We start from the raw sequence: 14,077 nt of genomic DNA on the forward strand, positions 1-14,077 counted from the left end.
CATAGGAGTCGCACACACAGGGAGACGATCAGCATTGGCACCGTTCTGTGTGTGTTTACATGCAACAGACTGTTACGTAAAGGTTGGCCCGTTGCTATCGCGTTCATCTGGATTGTATGCTCGCGCTCGGGCGAAACCCGCTTCCTCCGTCATAACTCCACACTTCACGTCCCAGGTGACCTCACGGGACAGGCGCGATTCGCAATCGAGCGAAAGAATTTGAACGAATGACCCATTTTCATTTTAGGGCCGCGGGATACCGGCACGGAGCGTGCAGGACCCAGGTGGCTGGAAGAATGGAACTGCGCGGCAACGACGACGACGTCGACGACGATGATGATGATTATTATTATGATGGGTGCTTTATACGGTCGCAATCGATCGGTTGTTTGGTGAGGCGAATCGGTTTCCCTAAACTGTTATGATTGTTGTGAAGGTTTTCGGGGTTTAACGGGTTTTCCTTTCGGGCGTCATCTCAGCGAACGAAGATCCACGAACGTAACGGGCGTTTAATGGACCTTTTTTTTTGTTGCTGCCTCGGCCAATGGGAAACGATGAAAATGTGCGGCAACCAATCTATAACATCTTGGTACGGTTATGTTTTATGTTTGCACATAAAAATTGAATCTAGTCCCTTTTTGATGACCCCGGCTGACTCCGCAAGATAGCGATCGGGTCGGGTTTGTCTTGCGCTGCTGCATCATTTTTAACAAAACGTGATAATGCTGTTCAAACAGTATTTTTAAGTATCTTTGTGTTTAAAAAAATGGACGGGTGGACTCTTTCGAAACAAAAACCAGACGATCCCCCTCCCTTTAATGAATGCATTCATGCAAAGGCCGCAAGGCCGTCCTAAAGAAGCGATAATGTGTTAATTGACAGCAAAGTGTATCTTCATTAGCACGTGGCTCCCACACGCTTCCCAAGGAGGGCGCCAGAAGCGCAAAATCGTCTTGGCTTCGTTTAGGTATGTGTGCGCCCTGTCCCGGTAATTGTCGTCGCCGTCGCCTTCGAGTACTGCTTTGTGCAAATTTGAGCAGTAGCACCACTGCAAGCACTGGAGACAAAAAGTGATTTAAGGGTGTAGATTGCAAAGGGCGGTGGTTGCACCAAACTGCGAAGAGCTGATGACAAAGTAATTTCAAACCCATCCAAAGTTGTCCGGCTTACCAGTGAAGAACGCAAAAAAAAGCTGCTTGCTAAGCGAAGAAGGAAAGCAAAGTAGATGAGTTCTCGTGGCCATCGTCGTCTTTTTTTTTGCGACGCTTTGTTCAAATGTGTGCAAAGTTGCTCCGATACCCGGGAACGAAACCCACGGGGAAAGGGAGTATCATCGCATCGGTTTGCGGTCGAAAGACAAACAGCTTCCATTTAGTTCTTAGGGTTCTGCCTGCCGTTCCACCCCAAAAACGGTCCATCCGGGTGGCTGCGGCTGGCTCGAATTACGTTCGAGTTCGCTTTTGAACGCACGTTTTGCGACGAGCCATTCAACAACCGAACTTCCTGGATCTGGTCCACTCGGCGTTCTGTTCGGTGCGTTCGAGTGAAGCGTTTAATTAATTAATTAAAGAAAGATAAACACCACTCCGTACATCTGGAAAGCACAAGAACCAAAGCTATCCCTCGGGTGGTGTCCATGCTGGAGAAAGAAAGCGCGTGTGTTGTGTGTGTTGCGGGACAAAAACAGGCGGAAGAAATCATTCGCCAAGGAGAGGAATAGAATGTATTTTCCCCCTTTTCCTCCGGGAAGATCACACCGGGCAACGATTTTAAAAAACAAGACACTAAAAGTTCCCTCTGACCACTCTGTTGGGGATGAGTATGTGTGAGCTAGGGAGAGCTGAGTGGTAAACTTCACCAACCGGATGGTTCCGGTTGAGCGCTACTCCAACGGTTCTTCTTCGCTTCGAGCAGCAGTGCCAAGATGTTTTCGTTTTAGCACGTTTTGTTTGGCCCGTTTTGAGGCTGGCTTGCCCGGGCTATCTGAGTTACGGGTGTGTTGGAAGGAATTTGAGCAGTATTAGCATTGGACGGGGTTGGTTCGGCACACGCGCTAGGGCAAGCGTGTGAGAAGCCATGGTGTGTACTGCTGCTGGCTCGATTCTGTAACGCTGTACTCCCAAGCGAATACGGGTTCCCAACGAGGCCGGGAACAACTTGAACCACTTCCTGGGAACCGAAATCCAACCCCGTTGGGTCTCCAATACATCTGAAAGCGTCTCATCTTCACCCCGTAAGACCTGTTTTATGGTTCATTTGAATTTATACTGTAATCTACGATCCATCAACCTCCAGCATGGAAAACAATAAGCCTTCAGATCCCTTCTGTGAGCGAGCTGACCTCTTTTCCCCCTCCGGGGTGGCATCGTAACCTGGGACGGTTTTCAATCAAAAACAGGTCAAACGGTCTCCAGCCATTCTTTGCTGCCACCCCGCTTTGCAACGCTGAATGTCAGCCACGAGCAACGGCAGCTTGGCCTGACATTTCCGAGTGACAGCACGCGGATCTTACATATCGCTCACACATTCCAGCCCGTAATAAAGCGTAACGTTTAATCTCGTCTTTTTGCGTGCTGCGCTGTAGTACGATGCCGCATCCTCAGCGTGGAGAGGAACGGCATGAACAATCGGTCAACATGGAATGGGTAGCAACGTACAAAAGTAGGACCCCTAACGGGCTAGCGGGACACGTGAGCGCGCGTGCTTAAAGATGATGTTTGTGTTTAATTTTCTCTTTCGATTGAGGATCACTTACTCATCATCTTCCTTCACATGTGCGAAATGTGCGTGTGGTGTAAACACCGCGGAGTTGCTTTAGTTGATCGTTTTCTACCGTGACAATGCGCGCAGTGGGAGGCATTTGTTCGGCGAAACTACAAATGAGCGTGGAGTGCCGTTTTTTTTGCCTCAACTGTTGCTCGACCGCATTTGTGGTCTAGAGGAGATATGAAACGTCTCATTGACTTCATTTCATTAACCTCCTTACGCGATCATAGTTAATTGTGTTTGGAAAGAGAGCACTTACGGGGAAGCGAGTGTGGGGAAATCTTGTCACCTGCTTTGATTCTGGAACTCTACTCCAGCTGCATGTCATCGTTCCGTGTTGTATTTGCCATCCTTCTTCGAGCTGACTCATTTCAGGTTTGGATTTTGTGGTAACTCATGGCCTGGAACTAAGCGTAAACTTTCCTGAAGCGTAACATTTGGTTTCGATTCTTCCCGCACACACCAGGCCTAACCCAGCGGGTGTGTTTGTGTGTTTGCGGTATAAAAATACATCCCATTAACTATCCCAACCGTCACTCTTGGCCAGTGTTGGCGCTTAGCTACAATAAGAAGAAAGACAAGACACGGAAAGTAGTAAATGGCAACCATCTGGACAGCGAATGTGTTCTCACCAGTGAGGAAAGGGCGTTGTCAACGTTGCTAGCGACATTAGTTCCGGTGCATTGGCAGTGCCGAACAGTATGGTCCTGCGTGTGTACGGTAGCAAGCGACAGACAGGCGAAACGGTCACACAACCAGAAGCCGGCGAATAGATGTTGTGTAGCGAATTCCAAGTATCTCGGTTTGCGGCGACACGCACATCGACGGAATGCGTCTTCCTGGGCGCAAGCAGTTGCTGCGAACTCTTTCACAAGTCATTGGTTTTAATGTATCGGTTCATCCGGGCAAATGACCTCGGCCCACGAGAAGTGCCGGAAAGTGAATCGTAGATCAAATATTTATAATTAAAGAACCTTTCACCGAACGCGGAGCAAACGGTAGAACGGTTGGATGCGTATGCTGAGGCTGGAACAGCTTCACTCGCGGTTCTTCTTCTAACAGAAGGCGACTTGCTCAGACGAAACACTTTTCTGCCTTCAGCGTCCACTAAGTGCCACAGTATTTACAATTCTGCCCTGACATAGCAGCTGCCAGACGCACACACTGGGTAATCTTCTGGTCAAACACTTTGGCTAGAAAAACAAAAGTAAACGATCAGTTTGACAGTTCAGTCAGAAATGTTTGTTTACTATTGTAGCTCACACGTGGTGTAAGAAGTGTTTAGAAAATAAGAATTTGCTGTGCAATTATGAAAATAGATGTGATATAAAGTCCATATTGTGACATTGTTGGTCTGTATTATATAATGTTTGTGTTTATTAATGTGTACAAAAGTGTTTACGTGAAGTGCTACTGTATCGCGAACATCCACACAGTTAACTCAAACGTGGAACCATCACCTACCGAAAGACTCAAATGGAGACGGGCATCGGAACGCTGGTCAGTAATAACTAGGTATCGTTTTTCCTGCGCTAGAATCGTTTCACCTGCCTTTTCTTACCCCGTAGAAGCATTAGGGAAGACTGCCAAGACCTACCGGAAAAGATATCAATCATCTAATGAGAGAACATCTCCCACTACTAAGCAAAACAGGGAGCATGATGTTGAGGGGCATCGAAAGTGACTCTAAGCTTTCCTATAACATTGGAGGCAAAGCTAGCAATCGAATCCACCTTTTTGCGGAATGCTTTTCCTCCACGCATTTGGAAGTAGTCACTTGCTGCTGGGGTCGGTGCTGGTCAACGTTCGTTACGTTTCGTTACGTTTTCGGTGTCCATCACTTCTGATTGAGATATGTTATTACGCGGGAAAGGTTGTTACCGCTGTATCTTCCATCTTTTCTTCATCTTTGATTAGCTTCCAAACATGTTACTCCCATTCCGGCAACTACCGAACCTGGTGAATTCGCTTTGTGTCGATGTATGATGGAAAACCGCAACCTCCGGTTGGTGGAAATCCTCATCAAGCAAAACATATATTAGTCTGTGCTTTTTATTCTCCCGTCTCCAGTGGTTGGATGATGTTTTTTTTAATTTTGCTTAACGCTTCTGGTCAGTGACTCGAACGGCGTCGGCCTGTCGTGTAAGCATCAGATCAGCAAGAGTAGCTCCGAATTCTGTACATCTTCACTCTGATGCACCTGTTATTTTCCTTCCAGTTCCAAAAGTGGCTGGAGGTAAGGAAGACTCCGGGTGAAGAAAAATCGCACTACCGCAAAAAAAATGTATACATGTATATATCTCATCACGCTCCCGAGCCACCCGTACGATCCGTTGGGTGGTGAATTAACGATATTTCCGTTAATCGTTCGCTGTTTGCAAATGAGGCTTCATCGAGACAAAGCGCACTGGTAAACGGGAAGTGGAAAATAAATTTACCATTGACAAATAGCCGTTAACGAGATGAAATAGCTGGCAGTTGGAGTTGGATGCTGCGGGTTCCGTGCCATTTTTTTTGTGTGGAGCGTCCAAGTGCTTCGGCGCTAATTATGTCGAACGCGCTACTCTTTCCTTACCGGTGGTTTAACTATTTCGATAAATCAACACGAATTGCCTTCCGTTTGTGCAATCGCTCGAGGGTCGAGGTTCGGTGTTATTAGCGATAATTAATTACCTTATGTTTAGTACAGTTGCCTTGATTGCCGTTGCCGAAGCGGTCTCGGGGTCTTGTGTTGGTGGCGCAAAAGCAGAGGAGCAAACGTTAAGAAAAGGGTGGGCGAAATATTAGAGCAAATTTCACCCATGTTGATACCTGTAGCCATTCTTCGACAGGCACGTAGCTCGATCTAGAGCGGAGCTGGTGCTAAGATGAGCAGTACCGTAACCACAACCGAGCAGCTAGACCACCAACCACTGACCGCAAGCGTCGGTGTCGGCGGAGAGAACAAGTTTGACCCGTCAGAATCCCAACCCGCCCGAGGTTAATACGATAACGGGGCAGCGTATCTGGTCCCGGATGCACTTGCGCTCGTTTCCTTTCGCTTCATTCGCAAACGCATCCGGGCCGGCTACTTTTTATTTGCCCCGGTGAACGATGAGCGTCGCAAGATGTGTTCCTTTTTTGTTTGGAAAGGCGTGATCCCGGCCCGGGGGGGGTTCTGTCCGGAGTGGCATAATCCCCACCGGAAACCACAAATTATCCGTTCGCCTTTCGCCGGCCGTGAAGTGGATAAGAGCGCACGACATCGTTCCCATCCCTTCCGATCCAATCCAGACGGATGTTGTTATCCTGCAAAGTTGGCAAGTGACGTGGTACGTGACTGCTTCGGTTCTGACGGCGGAACGGGTTGCACTTTGTAGTGGTACGTGTGTTTTTGCCGCGAATAATCTCACCGCGCCGGGTACGAGCAGATGTACCTTATCCGTGTCTTCTTTTTCGGGACAAGCAACTGCTCTGGTGCGATGGCCCCAAAAACCGCAAGTAGCACCGATGCTGGTTCGAAGACGGTCGCAGTTCCGTCGCATTGGCTAGCGTACCTGAAGTGAAGGTAGAAATTTGCATTGAAAGAGGAAATTGAATCATAAAATTTATACCCTTAATGGAAGAAATTCATAAATTTTCCCCACCCCTACATTGGGGCGACGGGTTTCGGGACGCTGTTGTCCTCATTCATCGGCCTGTCGTTCATTCTTTCGGCGCTGGGAACGGATCTCGGGGTGTTCGCGGTAGCACGGTACAGATTAAGCGGCAGAATTGATGGGAATGGGTCCAACAGGGAACGGGACAGAACCGGGTATATGCCAGCTATCTCCGTTTTGCCCACTGCTTCCACCACCGACCGACCATCATTGGTGATGATGATGATGATGATGGTGATGAAGCTGGCCACACTTCACCACGCTCTATTCTATTCAAATTTTACGTAACGTAAAGCAACCGGTGCGAAAAAGGGTTCCTGCGGGTTGTGGAGCGCGCCGAGAAATGAGCACACCCACCGGCTTGATGCTTTCTTCGCGTAATAAACATCTGCGAATGGTTGCGTACCTCATTCCACGGCAGCTTCAGCGCTCCCGCTGAATCTTTTCGCCGCGCGTAATTGAAAGAAAATACGGTCAAGATGTGCCAGACTGGAAATTACACTTACGAACCCTATTACTACTACCGTTCGGTACAGTCGGTCACCACCGTGCACCGCATCATGGCAAAGGGTGTGTGCGAGATTATTTGGGGCGAATGGATCATCTAACCGCTGGCTTAGTGCTTCACGACCTCGAATGTTTCCCCCTCTAGCCACATGTGTTCCCGCAGGGTAAAAGTGCCGGGCAACCCGTTTACACCCAATGTGAGACGGAAAAAGACATTTATGCTTGCACAGTTGATTTTCTTTAGTGCAGGAAACGCTCACTTCGCCCCGAACGATGCCCGTCTGTACGCCGATCGTAAAAGTGTCCCGGCAGAACGCCGGCAGAACATCTGCAATCACAATCAATGGCGCGTCGTGTGTTCGATTGGAAGTAAAGGAGCATAAAAAAAAAGAAAGGGATGTTGGAAGGTACATCATCCGGTGGATGAACCTCTCGTGTCGCTGGTAAATGATTGTGTACGCGCGAAATGCCGTCGGCCCCCCGAGCAGTCGAAGTCGTGGCCATAAAGGACGTTCCGACCACTTGCGTTGTTTATTGATGTTTATGAAGCTAGGCTTTGAAGGGTGGACTTTTGATCTTTGTTCATAAAACGATTAATGTGGTGAAGACCGGTAATATTACCGGTTGGTTCTGTACATGTATATAGCTTCATTTATAGCACTAACTTTATGTTGGTTTCGTAATGCCAATATTTTATATACTTGTGTTTCATTTACGTTACGCTAATTTTATTTGTTTTTTGTTTCATTTTAGGTTTACTAAAAGGTTCCGACCTGGTGAAAAGTCATAAATTCTGCTTTGCCTTTGATTAGGCGAACTTCTATACAGCAGTTTAAACTCGAATAACAACTGATTCGGCTACACTTCTGCATTGTTTCAAGATTGGATAATTATCTGCCACGTTTATCTGCATCTAATAAGCCAAGTTTGGTCATATGATAATGAATCAGCTTTATTTATACCACGTTATCCAGAACAGAAGACATTGCTACGAACGGCCAGTCTAAGGTATGTTAAACCAAATATCGACACACGAATCCAATAGTCGTGTTAATTGATCATAACGTGTCACCTAAACCGTTTTCTGTAAGTTTCAACAGCTTGAATTAGTACATTTTTTGTCAGTCAACTAATGACATGCACATACCACACTCCAGCGGCGTTGGTACAAACATTTTGTCTTTCCGGCGGAGTGTTTTGCACTTTGGAATTGAATTTGCATCTCATCCTCATTGCACACACAAAAAAACTTCAACATTGTTGCTGTTGAAATTGCAATCGAAATCAATCTGCCGTCAGCTGCATCTTTGTCCGATTTAAAAACCGTGACCGAATTGATACAGCACAGCTGGCGGGGGCTATTGCTGCAATGTTGACGATCTACTTTGCAAAGACCACAATCTTTTTGAAGCCCATTTATGCCTCCCCCCTCACTCCCCTTTGTAACGCCGCAGATCATCGTCCATTCCCTTCAAAAAGGATGAGCGAATCGGTTCGGTTTGATTGGGAGATTATTTTATTTCGGCCAACCAGCAGACTCCCATCCCAGCGGTTGACCTCCGAACCGAAACCATTGCATCAGCTCGGTACCGAAGAAGCGTGCGATCGTTTGTGGGAAGATTAATGAATCACCTTCAAATGTGGCGGAGCACCGGCACTTTTTGGCAGCGGACGGGCTCGCAGCACTGTTTGTGGTTGGCGGTGGAAACTTCTTCCACCATGCCGATGCGACTGATGAGCTGCGGGTATTTCTCACGAACCATCCACTGTCCACGGTGCGTACTAAATTGTTGTTAATAAAATTCACTTGGGTTAGCGTTCGTGTGGGCTTTTGGTGGAAACTTTTGCGACGATTCGCTTGTCGTTGCGATTCTTTCATCCGTTGCGCAAGAGCAACCGGACCGTAAAAGCTTGCTGGCGGTGCTGGCGAGGAACCGCCGGAATGGGGCAGCGGCCACGCGGAGGACACCATAAAGCCAGGTGTGGAGTTTATGGCATTATACGCTTGTTGTGCGCGCGCACTGGTTCGTTCGGTTCGGGGAGTGAGATTTTAATCTTCTTTCGGTTTCCAAATCAAATCAAATTACAATCATAGCACCGGCCGGCTGACCGGGACCAGGAGAATTAGCCTGAGCGCGCGCCTTGTGGACGTCAGCTTTTCGCTGGTGGGACGGTACGCGACGGGTGGATGGCGCAAGGGGGTGTCGAACGCAGGGGTTGTAAAGTCAGCGATGCGCAGCGAGGGATTTGTGCGGATGCGGTCAGTCAACGTGTAGTTATGGTGTAGTCATCGTCGGGTGTTACGCAGTCGCTGGTACTTCTCCAAAACTGGCCGAACGAAACGAGGGGTCTCTCTTGCAGGCGATGTCTTGAATATTTAATTTTCCCCGAAACGGCGAGAAAAAAGGGATTGGAAAATCCTAAAATAACATCAGACGCGCGTGCAAGAACGCGCGCCCCGGGTACGGGGTGGCAGCTACGCAGGGCACGCAGGCTTAGAACGCACTGTTGTACCATGGGTCAGTTGTGGTGTGAACCAGCAGTAGATTGACCGAAGCGTAGGATGTGTATAGTTTTAGTTACTCTTTCGTAAGCAACGCAAGCAAAAGTACCCAGCGTCAGGGGATCGATCGTGCACACACCGAACAAGAGGTGAATGTAAATTACTCCCAAATGCGTTCTTTCTCGATCATTTGCCGGTACGGGCACCCGTTCGGTAGGGTGGGAACGGGGGGAAGTGCACAGGCCAGGCAAGGGCCGGGAAAGAACAACAAAGTCCAGAAGTTCGGGAAAAAGTGTTCGCGATGATGGAATATAGACAGGCGGCCGGACAGCCAGACAGGAGGGGCGGGCGAGTGGAACGTTGGGCTGGAAGGGAGAGAAACGCTGGAACCAGTAGACGAGATGAAGCACGAGATGCAAGAAGAACTGGGTGGAGGAAGCAAAAAGGAGAGTAACAACTCCGCCGTCAGACAGTAAATATTTTTCCCGTTATTTATGATTTTATTGAAGTTGAATGAATTTTTTTCCTTTTCTTCAGTTTTGTTTTCCACCGGTACGGAACCACGGACCCCGGAGAGAGCACGTTGCACCGAGACATGCCCCGGGTCGCATAAAAACGATCTTGACGGATGGATGGATTGGGAGATGCTATGGTTTGCCATGGCGAGGGCAAAACACGCGGCGAAAGAGTAGTGCAGAGGTGCAACATAGGAATGTTGCGCTGTACGCAGAAGGAATGAAGAAAGATGCTCAACTGTTTATAGTTCATGCATCACCTCCGGATGTGGATCGGGGCGCTGCTTGTTTACCGGAGACTCTCTCTCTCTGGGCCTGGCGTCCGAACGCTAAGGAAAGTGTTTGACTTATCTTGGTGTGTGCAGTTGGAATACGTCGTTATTTTTCACCTCCTCTTACTAAGAGACAGCAAGAATTGCACTCTGAAGTGGAAAAGACGGCCAACCGAAATGACTATGAGCCAGGGCTTTAAGACAGCAAACTTTTTGCCAGATTTCATTGAGCGTGAAGGTAGTTTTTAATAACGTAAAGTTCGCCCAGAATGAAGTACACATCTTGTCTTCCGCTTTTGACACACTTGTCTCCCACCTCGTCCCACATTTTTGCCATGCACTTCCGGAAACGATGACTCACAGCATGGGCAAAAGCATGGCAAAAAAAAGCGAACGCATCATAACCGGATAACGGCAGGCTATAAGGGTGCAAAAAGTTGGTCAAACGCCCGGTCAACAGCATCAACAGTGTGCGGGATGGAAGGACGAACCAGCAACCTTATTGAAACCGACCGGCACTTACATTTACCGGACTTGAAAGTAATGGCTTTGAAAGCGATATGAGAAAAGTTTTCCATCTTCTCGCTGCTATCTTGCAGCTAGACACTGCGGCAGAATTATATATCTACCGTCTTGTGTTTCTGCCAGGCGTGGCGTAGACGTGGCGCCACCGGTCCAGTTGTGTCATCCCCGTGAACGACCGTGAGAGGTTGCACTAGATCCAAGGCGTAAGTCGCGGCTTTTAGAAAGAAAAAAACGCATCTAAACACACACACACACAGAGTTATCGTGGTAAAGAAAAGTGCATTCGAGGCATGTACAGTACGCTCGGGTGCTCACTGTGGGGGAGTCGGAAAACAAAACTTTACCTTCTTTTTTTATGTAACCTTTTTGCCGTTCACGGGAGCTTCACTTTTCCGTCGGGGTGGCCCTTTTTTTCGTTGCTCTCCTCCCCCACCATTACCACCCGTGGCCATGCGAGGCGCGTGAGTGCCGGATTGCACCATTGTAACCATATGGTACCCGGGGTCCGAACCGTCTTCGGACCCAGCCAATCGAAACTGACGGATGGCGCATCGGGGGTATGTGTGTGTGTGATTGTGGCTGACGACAGCTAACCGAGGGCGACACGGTATGGCAAGGAATTTTGCAATTCCCAATTGCATTATAAATCACACCGTCCATTTGTGTGTTCGTCCACCCTCCCGCTTTGTGTGTTTTTATTATTTCACCCGTGTGGCTTTCCTGCTTACAATGGGCACGAAGAATACCCCCTGCTGTGGCAGCACAGCACAGCACAGACCAAAGGAACAGCTGCCCGCTGGTGCCCGGACGGACGGGTTTCAATCTGGACCGTTGAAGCCGGGCAAAGAAGGTTTCACCCGATGCTGACGATGGCCATTATTGCAATCGTGACGTTCCGTTCCGTTCCTCTGGTTGCCAATGGTTACCCGGCTCCTCAAATTACCGGATAAACCGTCAACTAAAAGAGGAGGGGACTAGCTGTAGGGTATCGAAACGACTATCCTGGAATTGGTTCCGAATTTCCATCCGTCCATAGTGCATATAATCCAAGGAGGAGAAAAAAAAAACGGTACCAATCCGTGACTCCGGAAGACTTCAAGCTTGTAAAACTGCAGACACACATACACACCGGCATCAGGAAGAACGATTTGGATCTTGAGCGATTGAAAATGGTTAGGCAGTGGGAAGGGGAACAAGAACTCCGACAGAAGTAATCACGAACTCACAAAATGGTACATTTTATTGCCATCGCTTTGAACCGACGACAGAAATAGGGTGTACTAAAACGTCTCGCGAGCTGTTTTGGGGCCATACGGCAACGTGCCCTCCAGTGCACGTGCATCGCGTTGGTGGGATCGCCCGGAATCGCTAAATGCCACTTTTGGACCGTTCCCTTTATTTGCGTGCGATGGCCAAATGATACTTTTCGATCGTATTTCATTATTCTCGTGCTCCCCCGGTGCGTTCGCTTTCGGTGTGACAACCCTGTTAAAAGTGATATATGAGCTTAACGTATATAGCACAAGATCAGAACTCCCCTGTTAGTTAATTCCTTACGATAGGGTCTCACCTAGATTGGTAAGACACGCACCAACTCTGATGCGTTATTAGTAGCCTCAGATAAATTCAATGTCAGACACCGGATTGTCACCAGCATCACCGACGCGGGTGGGTGGGTTCTGCGACTGTGCTGGATGTCGAAGAGAGCATTTGTTCTTCCCCAGACAAGCAATCGCCCAAAACGTAGTGCCAGCACCAAGATGAATGGGTTTGTTGTCACTTGTTCCGCTTTCGACCGGTGTGTGCGTTTCTTTAATTTTATGTCATACCACTTTGCCGCGCAGTCGGCTTTTACGGTGAATCTTATTAATAAGACGAGCCGTGCGGTCATACCCCACCCAGCTGTGGTGGCCATCCTCCTGGCTGTTCCAGATAATGACTGGTCCGAAATTTGTTCGTTAGCTTTTGCACACTTTGTCCGCTCCAGGTTTCCCTTTTTCGTTGGGCTTTTTTTTTCGCTCGTTGTGTGTGTTGCCGACGAGCGGACAACCGCAGCGGGAGGATTACTTGAAGACGTGGGCTTTTCATCATCACGTCGCTACCGTTCCGTCTCGTTTGACCCCGGTGCGTACGCAGAGCGGGGGAGAGGAGGCTTGCTGATCACATTTGTGACAAACAAAGGTGACAAGCCGAATGACCATCTTCAGTCAACGGTCAGGTTTCTCCGATCCCCGAGGGAATGGGATTCGTGGAGCTGCCTTGTGACGGAAGGTAAAGTGTGCAGAGTACCAACTCTCTAGCTCCGCTGCGAAGTTTAAGAAGCGTGTGCGCTCGTTCCAGTTATGCAATGATTTATTGTACGCGCATCCATCATGGTTTGTTTCGAGCCGCCAGGGGCCGCTGTGTTGGAGACCACGCCTGAGAACACAAACCGCAAAACCTGTGTTTGATCTCTGGTAGACACACACGGTGTGCGTGTCGCTGTGTGTGTGCTTTGGATGTCATCAACCCGCACCCATGATCCGACGTGTCGTTTGCCGTTACTGGGTGGCATTAATTTTCCGCCTGGTAGAAATTCTACAGTGCAACTAGCCGGTGTCGCACGTGATGGAGTCGCTTCACAGTGGGACAACGTCTGAGCCTAGGCGGACAAATTTGTAGCGACGGTGATGTGATGTTGCCTAGCATTATTGTAAACATGAGGTTATCTCTTGATTAGAGACGCAAGAAACTTGAATGCTTCAAAGTCTCTTTAATGTTTGAACCAACCTCTTGATTGGTAATCTTCACATTTCTGTCCGAGATGTAATAAAAAAGCACGTAAACAATCACGACTTCTCGATCGATCGAGTCGATCGTATCGATCGCATTGATGGTTTATCGTTCACTCGATCCTACCAGTTATCTCGTTACGGGCAGCATAATCATAGAGAACCATCGTATCGTCGGTGCGCATTCGTCCTCCGGGCTATTTTCTCACCCGGCAGGGCCAATGAACCAAGGGCAAGTGATAAGTGGAATTAATTAGCTCGCAAGAACTGCCTGGAACTCCCGTTACTCCGGCAAGGAAGAATCCTGGAGGTTGACGCACAACAGGGAGAAACGATGGCTGACGTAATGCGTAAGTCGGCTGAGTAACCGTTTATGGGCATTCCCGCTGTCGACATTGTTGTGCCTTCAGGTAGAACTCGATCGGGTTTTGCATCGGGGGGGAGTGTCCGGTCAGCACCGGTAAGTGTGCAACGATCGCGTGCTACACGGCGCTGGTGGATCTGGTCTAGCTGTGTTGCCGTTGCGAACGAAGTTTGCCCGCGTCTACTGGGTCAAAGGTATTCGGTGACGTGATTGGTG

General features: G+C 48.6%; 1 protein-coding gene across 5 annotated transcripts in view; it reads left to right on the forward strand.

Annotated features, from left to right (window-relative positions):
* The first annotated feature begins 4,047 nt into the window (after positions 1-4,047).
* The window catches only part of LOC128310013 (homeobox protein 5), a 91,912-nt gene continuing 81,882 nt past the window's right edge, over positions 4,048-14,077 (forward strand). For 4 of the 5 annotated variants that reach the window (XM_053046540.1, XM_053046543.1, XM_053046544.1 and 1 more), the window contains exons 1-2: positions 4,048-4,266; positions 7,665-7,919. The gene's annotated coding sequence lies outside the window, so the exon portion shown is untranslated. Of the gene's footprint in view, positions 4,282-7,664; positions 7,920-14,077 lie in introns of all 5 variants that reach the window. The other variant, XM_053046541.1, reaches the window with a different exon arrangement.

Source organism: Anopheles moucheti, chromosome 2 (assembly GCF_943734755.1).
Source record: "Anopheles moucheti chromosome 2, idAnoMoucSN_F20_07, whole genome shotgun sequence".
NCBI lineage: Eukaryota > Metazoa > Arthropoda > Insecta > Diptera > Culicidae > Anopheles > Anopheles moucheti.